Consider the following 13062-nt stretch of genomic DNA (forward strand, 5'->3'; position numbering starts at 1 on the left):
TTAAATTAGGTCTGAATGCATTTAAGATCAATGTAATAGATCACCTATTTAACCTTTTTTAATCACTCTAATGTAATTGTATTAGCTCTGTTATCAAGCTTTTTATGATGTGCCCTATGCTAATTTCCCATTCCAGCCAAGTATAATTGGAAATGGAGATATATAGGGTGTGGCACCAGACTTATTGGTGAAAGAATTAAAGAGGGCCCTCGAGGAAGGGGGTAGACCAAGCCCCCACCCGGTCCTGCTAGTCAAGCAGACTGTTCAGAACTTACAGATGAGGTCAAATATGACATTAAAACCACATTAAAGTTGCTAGTTGTCAAGTCTGCACGGCCCTGCCGCTTCCATAAAAAGCAATATAGCAGGAAAAAAGTTGCAGAATGCAAATGTGATTATTCCTGCAGGTGAGAGCTGCACGCTTCTGTGGGTAATAAATGACACTGTCAGACTCCAAAGTGATTTAAACTTTGTTCATCCGAGCTTGTCCATTACTGCAGGGAAAGTTCAACAAATAGGAAGGCAGTTTTACCTCCGTGGGATCTATCGGTGCAGAGCACACGACCGTTGGTTTATCCACCTCTGAGCCGCGGTGGATGCCAGCTAGCTGTGGTCAAACCGTGACAACTAACATCTTAAGAAGAGCAGCTCAGTACAAATCCCTGCCATATTTGTTACAGAACTGAGTTTGACACAAACCATCACAAAAAAAACAAACCAAACATGGCTTGTCCATTCATTTACAAGTGCCTAATTATTATAGATTATTTAAAATATAAAGAAAACGCTACGAAAAGTTGGAGTCAGTAACTTTACCGTCATTCGACCGTTTTCCTATGAATCCTTCAAACAGCTCCATAACAGTGTGACAGCCACCAGGACAAAGACAGATGTTTCCTTCTCAGTGAAAAATGCCAACTGATGTAAAGGAGCGACTTCCTCCCGACCGGCGTCCTACTGACCATCCCCTACAAGATGGAGAGCCATTAATACACAACTGAACGAACTGCCACAAGGCAGAAAAACAAGGAACTCTTCTGCAAACCAATCACATGTGCGGTGCATTCTAGGCTTGAACTCTCTCTGCGTGGTGGTTTACGACAGTTCGGTCGAGGCTCCTAGAGGTTGGTATGAGGCAGCCAGACGTAAACGGATATTAGACATGAATAAAACAGAAGTTCTCTTTGAATCGCTGCAACATTTCCATATCAACTGGAATGAAAACATTGTGCTGCCCTTGATCTGTGGATGGGAAACTGAGCCAAGCGGCGAGATTCACTGATGTTTGATGTTCTTCTGCTGAGGGTTTGAGTCGGTCAGCCAGCTGGTGGTTCGACGGACAAACGTCTGAAATTCCCCAGAAACACTGCAGTCAACAGCACACACTTGTACACACACACATACACACGAGCGCGCGCACACGTGGGAGATGCCAACAGAGCAAAACACATCTGTTGTTAAAGATGAAGTGTGAGCATCCAGCATCGCTGATGAGGTTGATCAGCAAGAACTCTGCGATGACACTTCATATGTTCGGGGAAGACCAGCAGCTCTCTGGATGTACTGGAGCACCTGGACACAGGAGGTGTGTCCACACTCCAGTGGGGACTTGCTGCATGTAAAATTAGTGTGTGTTCACCCAAAACTCACTGACCCAGAGACACGGGAACTGAAGGTTCAATAATTAATTCCCAATTCGTCCAAAACTATTATTCCAAAGGACGTTTTTAGCCTCTTGTTTTTGTTTTGAATGCAGATTCAGCAGCTGTCGGATCTCGATGTCTTTATCTGCATCACAACGCTCTGACAGGAAAAAGAGCTTAAAGTCTCCAAAGCGTCAACTTTTAACCTTGATTACATTCTGCAACCATCCGAAGAGCGACTGGAATTCTCTTCCTCACCTTCTTCCTACCTTAGCCTGAGGCGGTTGCTGAGTTCGGTAGAAAGAGGGACAGAGAAGCATTTTGCCTGCGAGCAGAGAATCACTAGATTTAAGTCAGCGGCTGCTTGACTCCTCTGGAGAATGACAAGCACTAGGAAACAAAGACGGCGTGATGGTTTGACTGACAGCCTTTTATGTCTCTTCACTACAAGGTCAGACGTACCCCAAATAGAAAAGTAGATCTTAGTGATCTGGAATTTCGCACACAGACGGCCCGACGTGTAGAATTCAACACTGTATGTTTTTGTAAAATGAATTATGAATTATGAGTGGCAGTGAAAAGGGAGCTTCTTAAACATCAGACGTAGGCCAAACCGCAGCGGCAGAATAATCTGAATATAATTGTGCGACTGCTGGCACCTCATCTTCAACCTTGTCCAATAAATGCCAAAAGGAAGAAACACTCTCAGAGTCATTTCATTATACTATCAAGGGAATTAAGGCAATTACAAACAAATGACAAAAAGGACCATTCAGAGGCAATTCTGATGATAACTGGCCGTGCCCTCCCCTCTCAGCAGGTGGCGATTCATAATACAGCGGGTGATTCATATGAATTACTTCCTACCTGTCATTCACGTTGCTCCGTCGCCTCCAAGTAATTGTAGCTCTGCAGGTTTCACTTTGGCACCTACAGTGGGGATTCTTGGCTGACCTTCCCAGGCACTTCCTCCTAGCAATTATCTGTGGACATGTCGGAGAGAGGTAGAGCCTCAATATTACTGAGGGAAATCCCAAAATGGATACTTGTCAACACACACAGAGCCGTGAGAAACAATATATGGTTTCATAAGACAACGTGTGTAAGATGTGCTGAACAAAACAGGAGAGGATGGTTCTCTCCGAGGAGGAGGCGCCGAGAGCTCAGACGCCCGCCACACTGCACGCAAAATCTCCTGAAATGAACACAAATGTAGAGGGTTCTTGTAGATTCAGTACAATCAGTTTTGGAATAATCCTGCAGACGGAAGGACACTCGCTAGATGTGCACGGGTGAAACTGTGCAGTCAATGTGCAGTAACTAGCTTGTAAGCGGCTGTAGTACATTTCTCAGTACGGTCTGAGACCGCTGTGCTGAGAGTGTCTGAAACTCAAAAAGAGAGGAAAAAAAAGAAACACACAGTGCTTCTGGTGTCGTTCCCACAAGATACAAAGTCAACGGAGAGCCAGTGGGCGGGGCTTAACTGTGCTCTGTTCTCTTTAGCCCCTCTGTAGTGGCCTCTTCCTTGGCGCATGCGCCGCCTCTCCACCAGGTTAAGAACAACCTGAACCAATCCTCCCTGGCGGTGAAAAAATCCAGCAGCAGCTCAGCCTGTTTGCTGCTGGTGTTCCTGCACCACCAAATCTTGCGGTTCTCCCAACATCACGTGTCCTGCCACCTCCTTTACCCTTAGAGACACGCAAATAGATTATAATCTGGTTTCTAATGACGCGTTACTGAACCGCGCTTTGGTATTTTCCACATCTGCTTATTCAATATCCCAGAGACAAAAGCAGCAGGGCGTCAATTTGCGTTTGAACACTTAATCACCAAAGGAGATCACTTCCACACAGCGCAGTGCAAAGCTGAGTAAAAGTACAGGGTCATTTGGCACCAATGAGGAATTGGTAAAAATTAGTTTCCATGGAGACTAATATGCTCACAACGAAGACACATGGAGTGGCATTTTGGAACGAGTGAAGCAAATTGTGGGGCACAAAGATAACAAGCTTAGACAGAGACAGAACGTCAACACAACTCTATTAGTCTCACCACAGAGCGTTTAACCTGTAATCAACATGTACACAAGCCACTGGAGGTGGCAGATATCACACACGTGGACATCCAACTTCAACATAATCCTCTCCTCATCAAAACATTCAACCCGCCAGATATTCTGGAACATGGCAACTGGATTAAAAATTGAACTGTCTGGCACAGCAACAGCGTCTTTGTTCGACCACCATTCAATCAACACCACGTGCTAACGTTGCTGCCACAGAATCCTGCCCAGGCACTGGAGCTCACGTTCCTGATTTATTAATAAGAGCAGCAACTTTGAAGGTCAGCACTGTCTCGGGACTTGGAGAGAAGAAAACATCCCAACCACAGCAACAACAAACTTCCTACAATAACTGGTTTTCAATTCATCTTTAAGGTTGGTGGAGTGTCCGATACAGAGCACAGACGGCAGGGATTTAACTTCTTCTTTTTTTAAATAATTTCAGGAGATTTCTCTTTATTTTCAATAACAACACCACCTTTGTTGACAGGTGGTGACAGGTGTGGACCAGCTTTGTCCCCAAGGCTGAACGTGTTGCCATGATAAACGCCGCTCTCTTCCTCGGACCTGTGCTTTGGCGAGCTCTCACCTCTGCACGGCTGGAAACCACTGTTGTGATTTTGGGCTCTGATTGACTGAGGTTCTGAAGTTTGGCACCGGGTCATTAAGCCTGAACTTGCACTCTGCAGCACAAACGTGGTTTGGTTCCACATGCTAACAGGACCCCTTGTGATGCAGCTGCCACCTGACAACGTGCTTTTCCTCACTGTTTAATTCACTTTCTTTGCATTCGTTCAACTTCGGCTCTACACATCAAGCGGAACTTGCTGGAAACAAGATTGTGTACTTTTAATCATCTAGCTCGTCTTAGGACAATAACTAACTGTATGTGCGCTCCATGTCGAGCACCATTTCCTTCCCCTGCGCCAAACTCTGGTGTGAAGATAACGAAAATGCCAAGGAACTCCAGGATCGCCTATGAAACACACATGCAGCCACAAAGAGCAGCTGAGAGGTGACCTCCGTTCTGACGGCAGCTGTGTCACTTGCTGAGAATTGGGCGACATCAACACTCAAAGAGTTTTTGCTTTGTTTGACCTCCACATCAACACCGTCGAGAGCAACTGCAAGGAACAGAGACGCCGCGCTGATACTGCAGTACAAGTACCACGCTGTCCAGAACCCCTTTGATGTCTATCTGCCGGCCGGCCGCTGTCATTGGTTACAAGGTGAGTCACCCATGTGCACCCGGCAAACGTATTGATGTGATCGAGTTGGGATTTTTGCTTATCACCACAATATCAAGTCACCTTGTTCTTTTTTTTTCTTTTTCTAATCAAAAGTCAACAAGGGTGCTATCTAACCCTGATACGGAGCCAATTAAATCCTTGTCTCAATCTATGGTGCTGCGGAGCGCATTTTAATCTGGTGTCAATTCAACCTCCTCTGGATCCGTGTCCTGGCTGCAGGATGGTCGCAGCAATTAGATGAATGTGAACCTGACAGCCATGACAGTACGACCATGACGGCAGGTCTGCGCTGTACACAGATTGAGGTTTAGCACCACGAGCTTGTGTTTATCACCAGTTTGAGGGAAAAGGTGAAGCTATTGACACACGGTGGTACAGCTAAGCCACTTCACATCCCAATCGATCACAGGTCCACTTCACTACAAGTGGTATATCCCTTATAAACTCAGATGCTCCTGCTGGTGCTGACTTCCAGGGTCCAGCCACTGGCTGAACTTTGGTCCTGTAATACCTGCAGCAGACCACTTTTGTCTTCTTTGTTCCTCCCTCTGGGGAGCAAAGATATTTCTGAGTGATACTCCACAAATACGTCCGGAGCCAGAAAATTAAAAAGTTATTTCACAGGATCTCTGGAATGCCTGCAGGGGGCACTTCATCAAGCCTCGGACCAGGAGCTTGTAAATGGCCCGTGACAATGAGTTTATGAAAGAAGGCTTTTTAAGGTATTTCACACATTATCCTGAATTCAAATGCCTCCCTTCTTACCTTCTTTAACTGGACCTAATCCCTCCCTGGAGGATGCCTATTAACCTGGACCAACACTCTGGCCTCCGTGATCAGGCTGCCGACAGCCCCTCCCCCCTCCCCTATTTGCTTTCCTGATCTCTGTCACTCAAACAGCCATATAATTATTCTGTGTCTTCACAGGTTACATAGTGGATATCGGCTGCATTGTAAGCAGACGTTAATTACATGAGCAAGTGGGCCGCGGATGCGTGCACAGCGACCGCCGAGCCATCAGCCAGGACGTATATGTTTGTGGTTAAATAAAAATATTGGCACAGTGATAAGCTCATTCATGACGTTCTGTCTGGCAGGTGCTGACAGTTTGAAATTACATTAATCCTTATCTATTCATGATGAACGTGGGCGTGTAGCAATGCCTTATCAAGCGGAATTTGAATTGATTTCTATCTCTCTGGGATCAAATTCCTCTCATGGCCGGCGGAGCAGGACGCGGCGCCCGCAGCTCGCAGGTCAAGTGGGATCCATCTGATCACTTGGTCCCAGAGATGCGTGAGAAACAGCACATTTTAGATCAGGGCGCTGCCTCTAAAAGCCTTCAGCTGTAGTGCACTGCTTTTGGGACAGAGCATTCATTTCATCTCTGGGTGCTTCTTTTAAACGCTATCCCACAAGGTCCTATCAGTAGGAGGTTCAAGGGCAAAATAAATCAGCGATGACACGTCCCGTCGCTGTTATGTAGGGCACAGAGGTCTCCTGTCTGCGGCAGGAACTCAGGTTGAGAGATCCCCTTTGTGTCTGAAGCGGATCACAGTAACAGCCTGACTCATTACATTAATAGCGGTGTCACCGCCGCAACATGAATAATGCCATTCCTTCTGTGGAGGGGTTACAAACCAGTCTGACAGCGGAAAAAAGCATCAGACTATTATTAACCGTAGGTGCCGCACAGTGTCCGGGCAGACAGGTGTTCAAGCTGAACCAGGCCGCCGCGGAATCATTACCATGTATACAAGATTACCTGCGTGAACCTCTTTGTTTAGAATGAAACGAGAGGCAGATGGATGGTACCTGGCAATGAAAAGTGACGAGACCAGGACTTTCCAGTGAGATCCTGGAGTTGAACCTGCCCTTCCCACATGTCTTTGGCAGTCATTGTCAAATAAAGCAAAAATGACAGAAATATAATCTTCAAAAAAAAAAAACGTTGCAGCTGCAAATGCTTCTGTGCCCTTCATTGTTATGAATCGCAGGAATGCTTGTGGCAGCTCTACTGGATCAGCAGAATTTGGAAATTCTTCAAAAGCTGAATCTCGCTAACCCCCCCACCACCACCTCTGGAGCACCTTCCCCACCTACCCCAGCACCAGGGGATCTGTCACAAATCAAGCCTGGGAAGGTCAATAAAAGCAAACCATGCCAGACTCTCTGACTGACACATCAAAACTTCCCTCGGCGGCGCTCAACACCCTGCCATCCTTCCCTTCCTACCAATTTAGCCGAGTCCGAGGGGAGCCTCCTAATCCATGCCTGTGAAAGTGCGCTTAATAAACCTCTGATTAACAGGGAGCACACCGCGGCATCCAGCAGCTCCGCCGCCCCAGCCACTCACTCAAACATACAGAGGGAAACAGGAAGCATTTGTCTCCGCAGCCTCCTGTCCTTGATGTTCCCTCTCAAATGTCTTTTTTAGGCCCTTCTTTCATTGCACATCCACCGGTAGCAAATGCAAAGCAAACATTTCATTCCCTCTAAATTCCTTCTTCTTCTTCTTCCATCTCCTTCTCCTTTTGTCTTTTTTTTCTGTTGTTGTTATGAGTGTCCCCCGGGTGTCCTGGAATGAATTAAACATCAGTATGTTAGTAGGAAGGGCACAGCTTCTCCTGAAAGCATTGAATGCAGAGCGTTGTTTGAGAGGAGACCAGCATCGGACGTGACAGAGGAGCTCTTGCTCAGTGCCAGCATGTGGAGCCATCAGGGAACCACTTTGACCTCTAACATCTGACCTGCTTCATGCATAGTCATTTTTTCACCCCACAAGTTTCTCAAGCAGTCAGGATTTTCTAAACTTTTAAAAAGAGGAAGCACTGTGTGAGCCAGAGCGTAGGAGTGGCCACGTGTAAAAGCACCTCCGGTTCACAGGTTTATGAGTTGCATTTCCATTTAATTGTCAGACGCGCTGCAGATATGTTGCAATGGAAGAAGAAGAGCACATCAGCTGTAAACCCATCAGATGGTTTGGAGCAAGTAAAAGAGGCTACGTGATGCTGCATGACTGCACCCAACAGAGTAGAAGAAGTAGCAGAGAGCAGTGGAGATCCACGGGAATCACCTTCACTTGGATAAGTTATAATTGTACAATGCACCTTAAAAACAACAACAACAAAAACAGTAATATCCTGTTGCCACCAGGTGGTGCTGTGACTAATTTGACCTAAAATGTAATGGTTTGTCCCTTGGACCAGGCTCCACCTGGAGAACGTGCCAGTCAAACAGCACAGAAACATGGCGGAGATAATAAAAAGCTTTCTATGAAATGCTGTGGCTCTTAGAATTATTATTTATTAGTTCAACCTGTGTTTCACCCTTAATGAACAGGAGGATTAAACGTGCTCAGATTTTCTTCAACGTCTGGCCTCTAAGCTGACAAAAGCAAAGCTGAGATCAAATCAAACCAAGTAGGGCACCAGCAGCTGGAATGAAAGGCGAGAGTGTAATAATCCATTACAAGTGTGCTGCAACAATGGAAGACTCCTGCTCCGTCTCACCATGTTTCCTTTGAAGTCATTGATTAATCAATTGGTTTAAAGTCCCTCACGGCGTTATGAGGCATTTCAAGGTGAAATAACTGATTTTTCATTTTCAAAGTTGACTATCCAGGAAGGAAAAATGAGTCTCGCATTTCAAGGCAGAGTTCAGTGAACTGTGGTCATGTGATTAATACCCTTGTCTGAGGTTTACAATAACAGGCGATTTGTGTTTGGTCAAAACAAGAAGAGAAATTCAGAGGGTTTTCCAGAGCCAGAACAGACTGGGAGGAGCGTGGGTTAAAAGGAAGCATCTATCTCCTCGGCCCAGCTCCTCTGTCAGATATCGCTGCTATTTCACAGGGACTTTGATCGACTAAGTACTGAGCTCGTCCACGGCGACTCCCACATAAAACACACGGCCGAGGTTGTGTAATCTGTGTTTTGCATCACATATAAAAGGACGACTCGTCCCCATTTTCAGCAACGGAGAACATGATTATTGATGACCTGCACAAATGGACGCCACTCTTGTTGCTGTTATACTACTGAACACATGGGTTGTAACTCTTCAGTCTCAATGTACGACAACAAGCAAGGTTTGGCGAGATGTCAATCAACTGCAGCTTGAGTCCGCCCACACGGTCAGACAAACACATCTAATTAGCCAATAAAATTGAAAACACCTGTGTGGGTGGAGCACGGCTGCGTAAAAACAAAGTTTGGAAATACTTGGTGCCAAACTTCTGTGACAAACACGCATCACTGGCACTACAACAGAGGGCATGAGACGCGCCAACACTGTGCTGCTGCTTCCTATTGTCCTTGTATGATCATTTGTGACTGAACTTGTGGCTAACTTGACGTTTTAGGAAAGTGGTACCTCTTTATCTGTTGATAACGGATCACCAAGACCACCTCCGGGGGTGCTGAGGGACGCGCTGTGATCGGGTGTGAATGTCTGTGCATCCACAAACAGCGACTACGTGGGTGGAAACATGTCTTCACTGAAGTTTTCAACCAGCTAGCTCGCAGCCATTAGCCAGTAAGCCTGTGACGCTAGCTTCAAGACTTGCAGCTGTCCTCGGCTACACGATAAAGACAAGATATCAGCTCTGGACTGAATGAAAGTACACAAACTAAACTCGGCACTTAACATAACACCAAGTCATTTACAGACGATATAGAGATAATTCTGACTAAGGGAACCAGTCGGACCGCGATGTCATGACCTGGCCGGATCGATCAGACTTCAGCGTGTCCTCTGGAGAAGCATTGTACTAATCAGGTTAAAACATGTCCAGATTGAATCTCAGAACACATTTTAATGCCAGGTCGAGTGCCTGGTTGACACGAGGAGAAACTCGAAGGTCAGTTTTGCATGTGCAGGGCTGTGCCCAACATGGATGTGGACGTTCCAGTTCCTAATCCCAGTTTATATTTGTACAGGATGCGGTGATTCTGCAGGGTAGTTGTGTTTTCATGGCCAACTTTGCAGAGACTGTTGCATGTTCAGAAGCGCGTAACTACGAGGGAGCTACTCTCAGCTCGGCTCTCAAAGTGCTGCTCAAATAATATTTTGACCAGACACAAACGAAGGACCAGCTGGGTTTTTATTTTTTGCATCAGAGAGCAACTTAAAAGTTCAGGCAGTTCACATTGACGTAGTTGTACAAAACTTCTTTGACTGCAGTAATTGCCTCAGGTTCATTCAGCCAGAATCAGTATAAGGTGAAGTCAATAGCTTCAGTGGCATAATGACGGAGTACACACTTTCTTGCTCACATTAACAGCTTTTTCTTGATAGATAAAAGTCCCAAATAATGGCTTCTGTGATGGAGTGAAACCAGGATAACAAATTGGCCCTTTGTGATAACAACCCCCCTGTGAGCTTCCCGGGCGTGAGAGATATCCAGGCAGCTTTGAGGAGAGTCAAGTCTGCGGCGGCTGCAGCGGCGTTGCACCAGGGGAGCAGCTCCATGAACTACACAAGGATGGATAGTGGAGATTTGTAATGGTTCCTCTGCTTTTGACAAAGTAACCCAACCCGCAACCTTCATCCTCATTGGCTGAGTGAAAGGGCATTGGCTGACGAGCCGGCCGGAGATAAGTGAGGTCTGTCGCTCGCGCCGCCGCTACATAATAAATTGCAGCCACCTCAATCATGAGCGTGAGACAAGCGAGCTGTCTCCGGTGACAACCTGCTTTTGACTTGACATGCAAAAAAACAAATTGATACAAGGCGGAGAAGGAGAGATTGAAAAGAATGAGGGCTGAGTGGACGTGGGAGGCGATGTCTTCCTCCACAACTTTTATTGAACATTACGTAACACACACATTTTGAATTAAATCCAAATACTGTACACACTTGAACAACAGCCGCAGGGCAAACCTCTACACTTGTGCTTCAACCCCACAGCTTCGAAATGCATATTTGTCCAAAATTAGAATGACAATTATTCTTCTCAGTCTGCATGAAATTAAATTTTAGTTATTATCATAGTTTCTAAATACACTGAGCAAAAATAAAAGTTAGACAAACGTTTCTACATCAAGTGAACTGACCGTCAGGAGCCGCCACCTCAGCCCCAACACTAAAACACGTCATTTACCCCACAACTTCAAATAAATTTTGTGCCAGCAAGTTCATCAGGACCCAGCGAGGGTTCAGCATCATGCCATGGACACTTGGACAGAATCTCGGAGGAGGCCAGGGATCAAACTCCTGACCTGCTGATGACTAGACAGCCACTCTAACCTGTAAATAGCCCCAGATCTCAAAACTGACCAGTTTCTAACAACAATTAACAATATAGCCTTCATTTTAGTCTAAAGGTAGGAGGCAAACCCTGACAGCTCCTTTGACCCCTCCTCCTCCTGACACCCATCGTGTTCTACTGAAGAACTCGTTTGTCCGTGTGAACGTCTCGCCATTGAGGCCCAGGGAGTCCCGTGACCTGCCGTTTCTCGCCTTAAAACAAAGCTGAAGCACCAAAATGTTTGGTGCTGTAATTGTGTACATGTCTGGACGGATCTGCATGTCCTGTTAGTGCTGTGACAGCAGCACCTCAACCTGCTGGATGACACTTCCACACCTGCAGAATGGATGATATTTCATAACCTGAGTGCAAAGCTGTGATTTATCACTTCCTCTTATTACAGAAGACACTTGGAATGATCAATTGGTTTATCCTCCACGTCAAAGCTGTGTATATATATCAGCTGGGAGGAAAAAAAGAAGAGAAAAAGAAAATTACCTGCCTTGCTAGCGCAGTGGGAGGAGAGTCAACCTTCATGCAACACTCGTGCCCTTTTGTGTCTCCATCACGCACCGCGACTTGGACGTCACTTCAGATGATGGCTGCCGTCGATGCTAATGGTTTCTATTCTGCCTCCAGTTTAGTCATCAGGCTTCCTCTCTGCTAGAAATCAGCAGAGCCACCAGGATTCTGACTCCCTCTAAAACAGATCAACACACTCTTATATTCTTCAATCAACCTGACAAACACACTGGTTTCCTGATATCTGGTCCAGGAGGTCCTGACACCCACAAACTGTTCTCAGTCCAGCTGATCATTTGTTGCCCGCCGGGCGAAGGCTGCAGGCCCCTCCACCCTCATCGCACGCCGTCATTACACCACAAGCTGTCAAATTAAAACTTTTAAATTGCATGAATGCCTCCTCGGAACTTTCCCTTTTTCCCAGCAACATATTGCTGAGATAATTGAGGATATTAGCAGCCAGACTGTTACCAAGAGATGAAAGGCTGCGAGGAGGGAGCGGTGACAGCTCCTCTCGCTTGTGGTGGTAACGAGGGACTGTCAAAAGTCTCTCTGTGTTTATCTCGGATCATCTAGGGGGATTTAAAACCCTTACCTTCACAATTCCATTCTTTATGGCGCGTCCTTTATCCACAGTGATTTACGGAGGCTCAAGCCCTGCACCGTGTGATGAATGAGCACTCTTCACAAGGTGTCAGGGCCAGGCAGCGGTGGGCGGCGGCGACTCCCCCCACCACACACACACTCCCTCCCTCCCATCGCATCATTTTTCTTCCTCTCTCCTTGTCTTCAACATATCAAACGGATTTACACAAGAAATTCTGATTAGCGCTGGCCAGTAAGAGAAGCTTTCTAAGGATGATTGTTTGAATACGCTGACATTTGGAGCGAGGCCGCAGCGAGAATATAGATAGAGCCCCCCCCATGGGTTCACCAGCCCCCCCAGCACTCACATGGGTGCACCAGCCCCCCATGGGTGCACCAGCCCCCCCAGCACTCACATGGGTGCACCAGCCTGCCAAACATTTGGATAAAAAATCATGTGGGTGAATGTAATTAGAATCACCACTCACCTTAAATGGTTGCCATCTTTCATTCATTCACTCCATGGATTATTGCAATGTCTGTCCTAAAAATACATTTTTATTTTTGTCACTGTAACTTCACACCACAGTAAATATAAAAAGAAACATCATAATTATTCATCGTTCTAATTACTATTGTTTTGATATAAAAGTGGCCCTAGGCATGTTATTATTACAAGATTACCTTTGTTTCTGGTCCACATTTAATAATTTGTTTCAACCAAAACAAGACTGAGCATGACTGTGACAA

The 13062-nt window shown here is 46.0% G+C and overlaps 1 protein-coding gene across 8 annotated transcripts in view; it reads right to left on the reverse strand.

Annotated features, from left to right (window-relative positions):
* The window catches only part of LOC147244538 (RNA binding protein fox-1 homolog 3-like), a 396055-nt gene that overhangs the window by 352873 nt on the left and 30120 nt on the right, over positions 1-13062 (reverse strand). For 7 of the 8 annotated variants that reach the window (XM_086186201.1, XM_086186203.1, XM_086186198.1 and 4 more), the window contains exon 3: positions 2511-2626. The exons of the other annotated variant lie outside the window; for it this stretch is intronic. The gene's annotated coding sequence lies outside the window, so the exon portion shown is untranslated. The remainder of the gene's footprint in view (positions 1-2510; positions 2627-13062) is intronic. 8 annotated transcript variants of the gene reach the window in all.

This window comes from Aulostomus chinensis, chromosome 18 (genome assembly GCF_037954235.1).
Source record: "Aulostomus chinensis isolate RoL2024-O1b breed Wild chromosome 18, RoL_Achi_v1.0, whole genome shotgun sequence".
NCBI lineage: Eukaryota > Metazoa > Chordata > Actinopteri > Syngnathiformes > Aulostomidae > Aulostomus > Aulostomus chinensis.